This window comes from Phragmites australis, chromosome 2, assembly GCF_958298935.1.
Source record: "Phragmites australis chromosome 2, lpPhrAust1.1, whole genome shotgun sequence".
In the NCBI taxonomy this organism is placed as follows: domain Eukaryota; kingdom Viridiplantae; phylum Streptophyta; class Magnoliopsida; order Poales; family Poaceae; genus Phragmites; species Phragmites australis.
In genome coordinates this window covers 32,722,667-32,735,668 of record NC_084922.1, presented here as the reverse complement: position 1 = coordinate 32,735,668, position 13,002 = coordinate 32,722,667, and the positions used below count along the sequence as shown (strand labels likewise).

Sequence of the window (13,002 nt, the reverse complement as noted above, 5' to 3'; positions counted from 1 at the left end):
AGTAGAATTCCTGTTATATGATCATGATAATTTATCTGTTCAAGTTCATGATGTATTTATGGATTAAATGAAACCTAAAAATACTGATTTTTTCACCAATCCATGACACCTTTGGGAGCTGGCCCCTCTGTGTTGCAGTTGCAGTTGCACTGGCTGCTTGCTCCTGTGTTATTTCCTTCTCGTTCGATCTTCCCTCCAAATGCTATATTTTTTGCAGAGAGAACCACTCGCCGATGCAACTTTCTAGTTTGTTTAGCAGTAACTAGCATAGTTTCCTATCCCAGTGTACCATCTATCATCTGGTCAGCCACTTGCCTGTATGTATAATTTGGTGCAGCTTCCTGCTTAGAACAGCGATGCTCTTGTGTTGGCTGCGACATCCGACACATCTCTGTCGATCGACCTCCATTTAGTACGGCAATGGCTTTCAATTCGCCTTTCTTGATTAGTGGCAGAAATGTTTGGTACACTACATGCAGTGCGTTCCCTACCATCATTGCCTTTCTTCCTTTGTTGCCTGTGGTCCTGCTGTGTTTCGGTTCTTTTTTTTTCGAAAGATCCTGCTGGCCCGGCCATTTTGTCCTGCCTGCAAGTTCATGCAGGTTTTCTAACAGAGAGATGCTGCGCATGGACAAAGGTTTCTGAGATTCTCGGTACATGTTCAGTGGTCTTCGGCTTGCTTTGAAATTCAGAGGCATTTCATAACTCGTTTGGAACGTGGTAATCATCTTTTGCAGGAACAGGACAATGCAAGCTCTCAATTTCTTCACCGATATATCATCCGATGCAAATTAACAGGCCTTGCTCGTGTCATGGCATTCTTCTCTTAGACATTTTGCGTCCATTCATTTGGTCTGTCATGTATTCATGGTCTGCATGATTTTCTCTGACGCACATGATCTGCACGATGGTTACTTGGAAGTTGGAAGTTGCTAGAAATAGGAAAGATGTGAAGGACACGAAAGTGGGTGAACGATGCGAAGCAATGCATAGCCGCGGTGGTCACCACCTGTCACTGCAATCTAGCTGACAGTCACTTGCTGGGAAATTAGCAGCACGGGCAGGCCATGTTCACGCTATCTATCGACGTGCGTACGTAGCAGTATTGATTTTCTTTTCCTATTTTGACTCTTTTTGAAAACTATTTTGACAATAATTCAACGGCAAAACTATTTTCAATTTTAATCCCTGAGATCCACGCCATAAACAATGACGCGAATGTTGATCGTATTCACGTTATCATGGCTGTCACGGATATGGCCAATATCCGCATCATTGCCTTTAGCGCGGACCTCAGTGATCAAAACTGAGAATAGTTTTGACCTCTACGGTCCGCGCCACATACGATAACGCGGATGTTGGCCGTGTTCACGTCATCATGGTTGGCGCGGATACGGTTAACATCCGCACTATCCTATATAATGCGGACTTTAGGAGTTAAAACTGAAAATAGTTTTGCCGTTGATTCATTTTCAGAAATAGTTTTTAAAAATGATTAAAATAGGAAAAAAAATACAGCAGTGGATGATATGTGTAACCGTACCCTCTGAAAGACTGCAACCTACCTACGTCGAGCAGACGCCGCGCCCGTGCATGCTATCGATCTGTCCTCAATGATGCGGACAATAATGCGTCGAAAAGCGAGTGGATATACACGCCACGTAGCCATAGATAACGCGACGCAATCGCAAATCTAGGCGTGTTTTTATGCGAGGCGACGTGTAATCAGGTCTACCAATAGAAAAATGATAATTCGGGCCATCAGTTTTCTAAGTTAATTTCTCACGAGCGTTTCTTTACCGTGCGAGTGCTCGAATTCCCTTTTCATTGGTCGCTTCTGAAACGAGTTGTGCGACGCAAGTTGGCTGAAAACCGCACCACTTCGATGTGCAAAAAATGGGTCTAAAGGGAAAAAGGTTCAGAGTTCAAAATGGATAACTTCTCATCGAGAAGAAAGAGAGGGATGACATAGACTCCTACGAGAAGAAAAAAAATGTTTAAGAGTAGGAATTGAAAGGTCAGGGAAACGTAGAACGCTGCACGATTGCATTGCATTGCATTTTTGAAAGCCCAGACCTGCATCGACTGAAGGAGTAGCAAAAAGGAAACGAAAAAAAGAGAGTTCAAGGTAGCCGAGCCTGACATTTGAGAAAAGCCAATATAGATGGGCCTGTGCTCCGTCGATTGCTCGGCCCAAACGAGATCAGCTCGGCGCTCACTGGCCTGGCCTTCTTAACTTGTCGCCCAGGTCTCGAGATCTCATCATTACATAAGACTAGCTAACTGCCAGGCAACAAAAAAACACAATGAACACGGTAAAATCAAATACAAGTTTAAAATATAGAAATGAGGATGCGTCATGAGAGCATCGCTGAATAAATATGTCAATAATACCGTAGTTTAATTTTATACAAGATCAAAAAGGATAAAACTATTCGCTAATTTATCTCTTAATTTCTTTATTTACTTTTATTAATAAAACGGGTGATAAACCAATAACAAGGCAAGAAAGCTAGAGGGTGAAGATGAATAATAAAAGTGAATAAATTATTTAAATTTTTATGAAATAAGAGAAGAGTAAAGCAAGAGAGGCCGCGAGAACCTACGTGTTTTATCGTTACCGAAGATTACAGAAGATGAGAAGGTCCGACGAATTCCCCAGCGATGGTAACGGAATCAGATTGATCTTACCACTGGATTAGAATTCACTGTGAGACCATCGCGCAACGAACTGACCAGAGTTTGATAACTTCGGTAGACTCATCCTCTTTCAGACTTCATCTGTTGAGTCCAAAGTACACCTAAACAAATAATCAAAGTACACCTAAACAACCTAAACATCCTCCTCTCAACCTGCAGACTTCATCTGTTGAGTCCAAAGTACACCTGAACAAATAATCAAACAGCGTCAGAAAAAAAAATCACTTTCTTCCAGTCTTCTGCTATTTCCTCTCGATCCCTTGACATATTTCGATTACAGCTCCTCCCCCCTATCCATCCATGCTGTAAAATTGTTGGCTCCTCCCACTGTCAATTTCAACATCAGTGGTAACGTTTGGCCGCAACATCTGCCATCTAATGGACAACCACCATTACTCCATTACCGAACCTAGCCAGCTTGTCCTTTTGACGGCACCAAGCAAGGCCAGGCCTTTGAAAATGAACCACCCTGGGATGAACTTGTGCTATGCCACAGAAGCAGTCCTTCGCATATATGTTTTCTACGCTGCTTTTGCACAGAGAAGAAACGACCGACTGCACAAGTAATAGTCGTGTAGTATAGCATTAAGTGTTCATCCAACGTATTCAAGCTATGAAGAAACATACTTATATTTGGGATCTGAGGAAGTACTTAGTATGCGCAAATGACCGGGTAGATGCAATTACCAATACCCAATTCAAATGGAAACAACAAACTGACGGCCAACAGGAAACGACATAAATTTAACAGTGCAACCTGTCATTTGCACTAGGAAAACCCTTTTGCAAAAAGACGTCTCCTAATTTGACAGAAATTTGGGCAGGCACACACGAAAAAGAAATATAAACAACTCACTGGTTAACCAAAACGACGATAGCATAAGAACACATGTAGAAAGCTCTTTTAAGCAGCCCTTGATAATAGATAGCTACCGAGGGTAACCTTTATTCCAGGCGCAAAGAGACCACCTCCTTTCACACTGCAGCCACCTCAACGGTCTTCTCAGCATCTCCATCCGCACCAGCAATTGTTCCAGTAGCCTCCGCCTCTGCAGCATCCATTTCCTGTGCAGTAGCATCGACGTCCTCAGAAAATGGACGCACTTGCTCCTCCTCAGGAAGTGGTTCCTCAACGTAGTCATTCTCAAACGCGTCGTTCGGCACTTCATGAAGCCAGACCTGCGGCTTCATCGGGTCCTTCACAAGCACATACTTGCCCCCTCCAAGCTTCATGCAGACATCCACAATCGACTTCACAATTCCCCACATATTTGCAGTGTTGAGATTAATCTGCGCAGCAAAATCCCTTGGCCTGTACCCAATCACACTGAGTATGGAATGGTTGTAGTGATCACGAAGGTGCAGACGCGACACGTAACCCAACTTCATCATGTCTGCACCAGCGAGCAATGCCTGGGCAGTCCAGCGCGCAAGCTTGTTGGCATTGTTCTTGAGCTCGGTAGCAAGCACAGCTCCCCGCTGGGTCTCAAGCTTCTTCCTCCAGTCAACGCCAGTAACCTTGGGATCAAAGTCATTAAGCGCATTGAGTATAAGGAACTGACGCTCACCGCGTGGATCAACATTCACTGCGTGAACCTCACAGCGAGCAACTAAGCTGGTCTCATCAACCTTCCAGCAGCGGTAGCGGTAAGCAACAGAAGCAGCTTCCTCTCCAGTGGCAAATGGGTTAGGCTCATCAAAAGTGACCTTCTCACCATTGCGGAGCAGCACCTGCTGCGAGAAGCTCTGGTTGCTGTTTTTTTTAGAAGCGACGGCAGTAGATCTGCCACTTTTATTAGACTAAGAGTAAAAAAGAGTTAAAAAAGATAACATTCAGATGCAGGGAGCTACAAAGTGGCCTGCGCCACTCCCCTGCACTGAACTGCAACCCAGTAAGTACAGAGCCACAAAACGAAACAAAAACAAAACAGAACGAAATCAGAAAACGGAGGTTATTGTTCTATGGATTTCGTGTATATGGTCTCTAGTTATCTGTGCCACCCTTAAAGCATCTTCAGATTTGTTCTTAAATGTTTTTCGATTTTTTTCCTTCCAAATGTTCCATCAAAAGGTGATGAGCAAGTCATTGAAATCTCGGCGAAGCTGTTTGTCAATCCTTTTGGATGCCTCCTTCCACCAACTTGATTAAAATGGGGCAAGTTAGTTAGGTGCAGTCAATTTGAGATTTGCATCCAAACTTCTTTTGTGTAGACACAATCTTTGCAAAGGTGTAAAGCGGTCTCCCTTTCTTGTCACATAACCGACAATTTTGGCTGTGCGGCCAATTACGTTTTGATAGATTATTCGCGGTTAGGATTTTATTTTGTATTAGGATCCGAGAATATTTTTCATTTTGGTTCAGTTCTGGTTGATGTAGGTGGCCTCGACCGCGAGCGAGTGTGCAGAGTTGATATCTTCCTTGGCCTCAGGGAGTGGCTCCTGGGTGGTTTCGTTGACGGTGAGCAGATCAAGCTGGGAGCCGTCGCGCTTGTCAAAGAACAACTTGTTGCCCACGCGCTGAATGACAATGCCCATGACTGGACGCTGCGGGGCGCACACATGAGAGATGCGAGGATGGTGTCAGTGGCGAAGACCGTGGCCATGTCATTCTCGGCAAGGCGGCGGATGACTGGGTCGTCCGTGGTGGTGACCTTGAAGAAGTTGCGCGACTTGAAGCGCTCGAGGCGGCGCTCCGCCCTGGGGGTAACGCGGTCGAAGGCACGGTCGTAGACGAGGAGATCCTCGTGCTGGTCGGCGACGGCGAAGGAGAGCTTGGAGAAGGAGGAGAAGGGGATCTGCTCCTTCACCGTCCACTCGGGCTGAATTTCGACAGGCGGCTTGGCGGACGAGGAGGGGCCCCCGCGGTTGAACTGGTGGTCCGTGGTGCGGCTTGGCGGTTCTACGACAGGCGTCGTCCGCGGACGCAAGCCCGGCGGAGTCCTCGAGCCCCGCTAAGTCGAAAACGGCATCGCGGGCGGCGGCGAGCGCCGCGGGGCCCGGGGAGGTTGCGGGTCCAGTCGGCGATGCGGCCCAGCTTGTCGGAGCGGGAGAAGGGGACGAAGGGGGCGGACGCGGAGCCCCCGCCGAGGGAGGGCGGAGCGGCGGCGGCGTCCGGCGGGCCCCACCCGTCGGGGTTGTAGGGGACGAAGCCCACTTCGAAACCCATGGTTGCGCCGAGGCGGCGGCGGCGAGTTGGGGTGGCTCAGACTTCCTCGGGGCAGGAGAATGCTAGGCGGCGGCGGCGGCGGCGCGAGGTTTGCTAGGGTACGGTGTGCCAGTTATTCTGAATCATTGGGCCCACAGGCCAGTATCCAGGTCCAGATGCTATATGTAGAGTACTTTGCCGATCGAAGATCAGCAGATCACGTAGGCACACGCAGATTTCAATTTCGTTTTACAATTTTTTTTCACTAATGAAAAGATCAAAAATTATAAAATTTTATCAAATTTTCGATCAATTTTCGTTATCGGTTCTATGGTTAATTAAAAATAAATAAAATTAGATATTTTGTTCTCTTTTAAAATTCTCGAAATTTCAGCACCGAACCAAGATGATTCACAATAAAGTCATCTAAAAATGTCATTGCTGAACTAAATCCCAGAAAATTCATAACAGATCCAGTTCGTAGAGACTGATACGAACTCGTAATATACCCTTCTAACAATTCGTAAAGATCACATGATGTCCCTTAAACCACAAGAAATGAGCATCACAGTGCTGGGCTTGCCACCGATTGGGCAATGTACGCGGAAAATCAAAGCTGAATTCGGACTACGGAAGAGAACAGAGAAATTCATGTATAAGAAACTTATCGAAAGAGAAGATTCCGTGATTCAAATTCTCGAGCCACATAGGGCCGAACCTCAGTAGGCTTGCTGTGAGCATCGCCAACACTAGCAACAGCCGAACAACAGCATGAACCGGACCGTCACAGAATACAGCAGACTCATGAGATGATATCAGAAACGTGTTAATATATACATCAGGTGACATACTGACAGTCGAAAGCCTTTATCGGGAGTAGTAATTCAAAGGGAGTTAAACTTGAAGCTGTTAGCGAGGGTTCATTACTAGCTGTTTCAGGTATCAGAAAGACTGAACAGCTACTACCAGCGGACAAGTTTAGCTTGAGGGCAGCAAATTACTTTTTTTTTTCACACGAAACTATAGAAGGCGTGGGGCTGCCCAAAGAGCTAGGCTGTACTGTATCTTGCCTCAAAACTTTTTTTTTAGAACTGCCTGAAAACTTTGAGCAAACCATTTCATACATCAGAATGCTCGTGCCACTAGATTAGTCGCAATCAGCTGTGACAGTGGAAGCAAAACTACAAAACAGCTAATGACAAGCAAGGTTTTTGGCAAATTGAGCTGGATCCATTGGCGGACCCACCTTGGTGCATGGGTATGCGGTTGCATACCCAATTTTTTTGGGGAAAATCGAGTATACATAGTATATATTAGGCATATATGTAGTACACGATTAATTTGATCTAAAACTCGTAACCTTAGTCTTTCATCAGATATACTTTGTCGGTTCATCCTCACTTCTGCATGCTCCTATTAGCCTACGGCTCACACACGTACGTACCTAGTTACTCACCAGCCCAATTAACCTTAGTTAGTTCGCTCTCTCACAATCTTACGTACCCAACGCAGAAATCCTGAGCCCGTCAGTGGCTGGATCAAAACACCGACATCAGGGTGACGATTGTCATGCAGATGATGCACAAGTGGCGATTATCGCTTCAGGGCCAAAGGCCTTCCTCAAGCCGCCCACCCCGGTGAGATGTTTGAAACGTGAGATAAGGCGCTATTGCCAGGGACAGTATAGCGCCATCTTGAGCCCCTCTGTCCAAAGATAGCAAAAGCCATGTCAGCAAAAAAAAAATCCTTATCAAAGAAGCAGTGGTTTATCCATGACACTGCCAGATGGCTAATCAATGAACAACAGATGGCATAATACAGAACAACACAGGTACAAAGGTCATAATACATTAATACTGCACAACATGAGTTCCTTCTTCCAACAAGAAGTGACACCAAAATGACTACAACGAAACACCTTGCTTCCAAAACAGGAAGATCGTTTCGTACCTCAAGTTCATAAATTGGTAAGGAACGATTATAACAAGCAGCATTGTTGATAATGGAAGCTTCAGTTCACCTGTAATAGTAATTTAATTTAGGCTAGTCGGTGCCAGATACTGGAGAGAAGTTGAAGAAGGTAAATGCCAATATTAGAAGAAAGATGGCTTATCAAAACTGAATAAGTCAATTTATCAAAAGAAGGGACACATTTTTTTCCAAACAAGAGAGGACATAATTGACTACAGCATTGTTGTTACTGTGCCTGGAATGAAGTATAACAAGCACATAAGAAGAGCAGTCCACTGACCGTAATCTCCCCTAACAATGGATGATGATGTCAGAGATTAAGTAAATCTCAATAGTGTATTCTTTTCCACAAGTGGTAAAAAGAAAGTACAAGTGAAATGTTTCTCCTTTTGGCCAAATGGCACCTTACTTGATCCATGAGATGGCGCTAGAAGGTGCTTGCAGAGCAAAGAAAGGCACGGAAAGATTTGTGTATGCCTGATCCTCTAGCAAGCATCAGTATACTGTAGCCAACAAAAATATTCCATTCAAAGCTTTACATTACAACTGACTGATACAATTAACAGTTACTGAGAAGTGGCAATAGTGTTGGTTTCTATATCCATAAGCACTTGATAACTAGCATCAGACCAGCAACAAGAAATTTGAACCGAGTCAGAAGCACTTGATGACCAGCATCAGACCGCAATATGGGACATCACACATCAGGCATGGTTTGAAGTTTGAACTGAACCTGTACTTGTATCCAAAATTAACATCGTTTTTCCCAAATGAATTTCGTTTGCATAAGATTGTTACTCCTCGGGATAAGAAAAAAACAATATGCGTCATCAACATCAAGGACATCAGTAAATGAGAGATTGAAGGTATGGCGAATGCTCACCCGGAGGCCGCAACGGATATCCATTGCATCGTCTCGGCGTCAAGGTGCGCCGACGCGCAGCACAGGGCTGCGTCCCCCAGGCGCGACCACCGTCGGCTCGGGCGGGACGACGGTCTCAGGGGCAGCGAGGCGCATCCCCTGCACATCGCCAACACGGCAAATTTCACACACCCATCGATCAGAAAATGCACAGGCGCGATCACAAAAAAAATGCAGGTTCGTTTTCACGACCACTTCGCAACGAAGCTCCCCGGCGTTACGAGCTATGCACCGTTTGACGGCCGAGCTGCGCTGCACGACAGGACGACGGATAGCTTTGCCACCGTCTGTACTGCAGCGGTTGCGCGGGCTTCACAGTTCGTTCGGTCACGCGTGGACCCGAGACGCAGAGGACCAAGAAGCTGATGGCTGGTGGATCGATGCTACATAGTTGGTTTTTTTATGCTTGCTGCTTTTCGTGGGCCTCATGTTGGGGAGGTCGCAAAGTCAAGATGAGATTACCAACCTGTGTGTGTGTTTTTAGGTCGAGTGTCAGCTCCATTGGCAAGGTCGTCGCGATTAAATTCCAGATTTTTAGGCACGTTCACCCTCGGAATTAGATCTTAGGTAGGTTATGAGTATACATGTGTGTTAATTGATACTATATATTTCTCATACACTGAGAGTCTAAGTCATTCTATCTACCCTTAGCGTGTGTAAGAGACACGATACATGTGTACGTATATATGGTACAAGTGAGTTGTGTGTATATTATGTATACCCTTAAAAAAATTGTTTTTTATCTCATCAACTTGTGCTTTGGTTCCTTAAAAAAATCTTGTACTTTGGTGAAAAACCCAAAGTAGGAGAAAAGGAGAACTCATGCTTGTCCTCTTGTATTGAGCTGGTATGAAATTATTATGCATAATGTACTCTTTTAACTATAAGTCATATGCATCCACGCAGGTGCATTACACGTGTGATGTATATAAGGGTATGTTTGGTTGTAAAAGAGGGGTTACATCATATAGCCTAGCTGCGTGGAAGTATGTTGGAGAGCCGTATAACCCTTGAGAAGGGTGTTTGGTTGACTGCAATAACGGATGCAGTAACAGATGCAATGAATTTGTGAATGTGTTTGGTTACTTGTATGAGCGGATGCAATGCCTCTGTGACCTGAGACTGACGAGTGAGTCCTACTGATAGTGTAGCTCATATAGCTTGCATCTGCCCAGACTGGATGCAAGTGAAGCTCGATTTGAATGTATCGTATAGTCAGGATGACTCAGCATGCTATATCCGTCGTACAGTCAACTAAACAAACTTTTATATAGGAATACATAAGTGGATATAAATTTTTCGTATATATAGGCTCGAATACAGCAAACTAAACAGTTCTCTAAATTAGAATTAGATGCCTAACCTCAATACAGACACACGCTTTGATTACTAAACATATCCATGTATAAGATGTCTTATTCGTACTCAAAATTTAATTTTGAGGAAAAGGTATACTAACCGGGTACTAACCTCAATACAGACACGCTTTGATTACTAAACATATTTATGTATACGACTCGAACACGGGTACTAACCGGTTCTCACATGCCCATCGTATCGTTGTGAAATTTATTAAACCAAGTCGCTAGTAAGCTAGCCAGGTTATAGAACAAGTTGTGCATAAAAAATATCACTCTAACTAAAAGGCATGTGAATAGATCGATCAGATGACGCAGCGACATCCGCGGGGGGGCAGAGAAATTCTCCCGGCACATGTAGAGAGATCCCATCTGCCTCGCAGAGAACTAAACCATGCACCCGGCCGAAGGCACACAAAGAATTAGCTCCCATCCATGCATGTGTTCTTTGTAATATTCAGGATCTGAAATTCTTCTTCCTTGAGATTCTTATCAATCGCTGCGCTAATATTGTTATTGATCGTTGTGCCATCGTTGTCGAATTCTCAACAAGCACGCACCTAATCTTCTTTCTTTGCTGACCCAAAACAAGGGAAGGGCTGGCTTGGGAAGACGTGCTTGCCTTGTTAGACCACCATCAGATAGAACCACGGGAACTACTCCTGTGCTGATGTCAATCGTGAAGCAATTAGCCATGAATTTGACCGACAAGATGTCAGGTGTGCCCGGCCCTAAAGAGTCAAAAACTCAAAAGCTCATCCTGGCCGTGCGTTACCTGATGGATCTGAGCCGGGATTGAATCCAGGCCGTCCACGTGGATGTCTATTTGCCTAGGCAAGCAGATGGCAATCCCAACAACGCTGGAATTCTAGGTACGGGGCAAGATATACACGCTATCTAGCTTTGGCGTGCAACATGTCGCGCACATCGCGTACGCTTGCCTGCTTTGTAAGACGAAATTGTTCATGCATAGTCTCGTCTGTTAGTTTTTTGGCAACCCTCGCATTGTGTTGGTCGCGTGTCACACTGGTATGGTATGGTACGGGTACAGTCTATCAGACCTAACTATAAAATCGGGTTGTAATGTGTCAGTTCAACAGACCCGACTACAAAATTAAGCTATAGTCGGTCTGCATGCTAGAGATTTATCTTATGATACGGTCCGTGAAGCACAATATTGGATTAGTCCAAACATGATCACAATGCTGCTAATATGACAACAACAGTGCGACGGTTGAGTAGGGCGGGACAAGATAGGGTGGTGGGATGGCGACGTAGCCAAGTCAAACCATGTCCATGTAGTATGCCGCGGCATCGATCTAAACATAACACCGTCTGTGAAGCACAATATTAGATTAGCTTAGGCATAACCACGACGCTATCGGCATGACAACAACGGGGCCACGGTTAGATAGGACGGGATAGGACATGGTGACGGAATGGCAGCGTAGGCAAAATCAAATCATGCCGACATAGTATGCCGCATAATCGATCCAAATATAACCTAGTAAGACGTGCTGTACCTAAATCGTATCTACAGTTTCATACCGATCCAGTTAGCCTGATCTTAGTAGCAGGTCTCGTACCAATTAACCTGCTCTAGTCGTCGCCTAGAAAAACACGGCCTGCAGGTGACCAACTCCCGCAATCCCTGGCCGCACATTTTTGACAACGGAAACGGGAAGAGAGGGAGTTACATGAACAAATACGCGTACAGATCGATGGAGGCCTCAGCTGTCGTATGAACAAAATGATGATTAGCCTAATATTTTTATATTTTTTCTTTTTCGCTAGTTAATAAGATCATTTGCTTTCCACGCGGCGATGATTAGCCCAGCTAGAAAGGCGATGCCACCATGATCTCAGGACTAAGTGCGGCAGTGCAGTGCTGTGCTACTGCTTACGATAGATGATCATGATTAGGAGGGATAATGATCGATGGGGGCAGTAGCAACTACTAACTGACTCCTTAGTCCTTAACCAAGCAGGCATGCATGGATGGTCTACCATAAAGTTAGTTAGGCCGGGGAAAGTGTATACATCATTGAGCCGGCGTGACCGTCGACCGCCAACCAAACCTACAGATATGTAGCGTCGCTTTGGCTGCGACGGAGACACTTGTCAACCGATTGGTTCTTCCTCTCCGCGTGTGCACCGCAGAGTGTAAGCGTTTTACAGAAGCATTACCGGGATTATCAAACCAACACAAAATCAATATACAAGATACGATATTTTTAACGAGATTTGACTAAATTTTCTATATTCTCGGGGTATGACTAGGGGCGCTCCTCAACAACTGTTTTAATTTTATCATTGGTTATAACGGTGGTGCCTTCTATTTAAAGGCCCAAAATTAGGAGTTCAACTACAACTCTAATCTTATTCTCACCTAAATTACAACTCAAGTCTATTTATAACCTATCATGTACACATATTCCAACAAACCCCATCTCGACGAATATGCACGCCAACTTGAGTCCGCCATGTGTGAATCTCCATATACCTAGACTTGAGCCATCTATCTCTGCTTCTCATCCTGAACAGCCTGACGAGGATGCCTCGCCACCAAGAATGTATTCTGCAAAATTTACAGCTCCCACCTTCATGACTTCACCTTTCAGCTTGTACTGATGATCTCCCGTCTTCTCACCTATCATCACAGTCTTGCCATCCTGCATCACATTCAAGCTCTTCTTATCTGACATCGCCTGATACAGTCATTCTTCTCCATGTAGATATCCAAGTAATATTAGATTCTTCCTAAGTCCCGGCACATGCCGCACACCCTCAGGTAGCACTTCTTGTCCATCATACATCTTCAGTTTGATATTGCCGACTCCCATAACACGGTAACCCGTGTCATCTCCCAAGCGAGCAAGACCAAAATCACCTTCAGAGTATGAAGA

The 13,002-nt window shown here is 45.0% G+C and overlaps 2 pseudogenes; both read right to left on the bottom strand.

Moving 5' to 3' along the window:
* Positions 1-3,358: 3,358 nt before the first annotated feature.
* On the bottom strand, positions 3,359-5,995 carry LOC133908420 (eukaryotic translation initiation factor 3 subunit D-like; annotated as a pseudogene).
* A 1,388-nt stretch (positions 5,996-7,383) lies between these two features.
* On the bottom strand, positions 7,384-12,801 carry LOC133905569 (cold-regulated 413 inner membrane protein 1, chloroplastic-like; annotated as a pseudogene).
* Between the last annotated feature and the right edge of the window lie 201 nt (positions 12,802-13,002).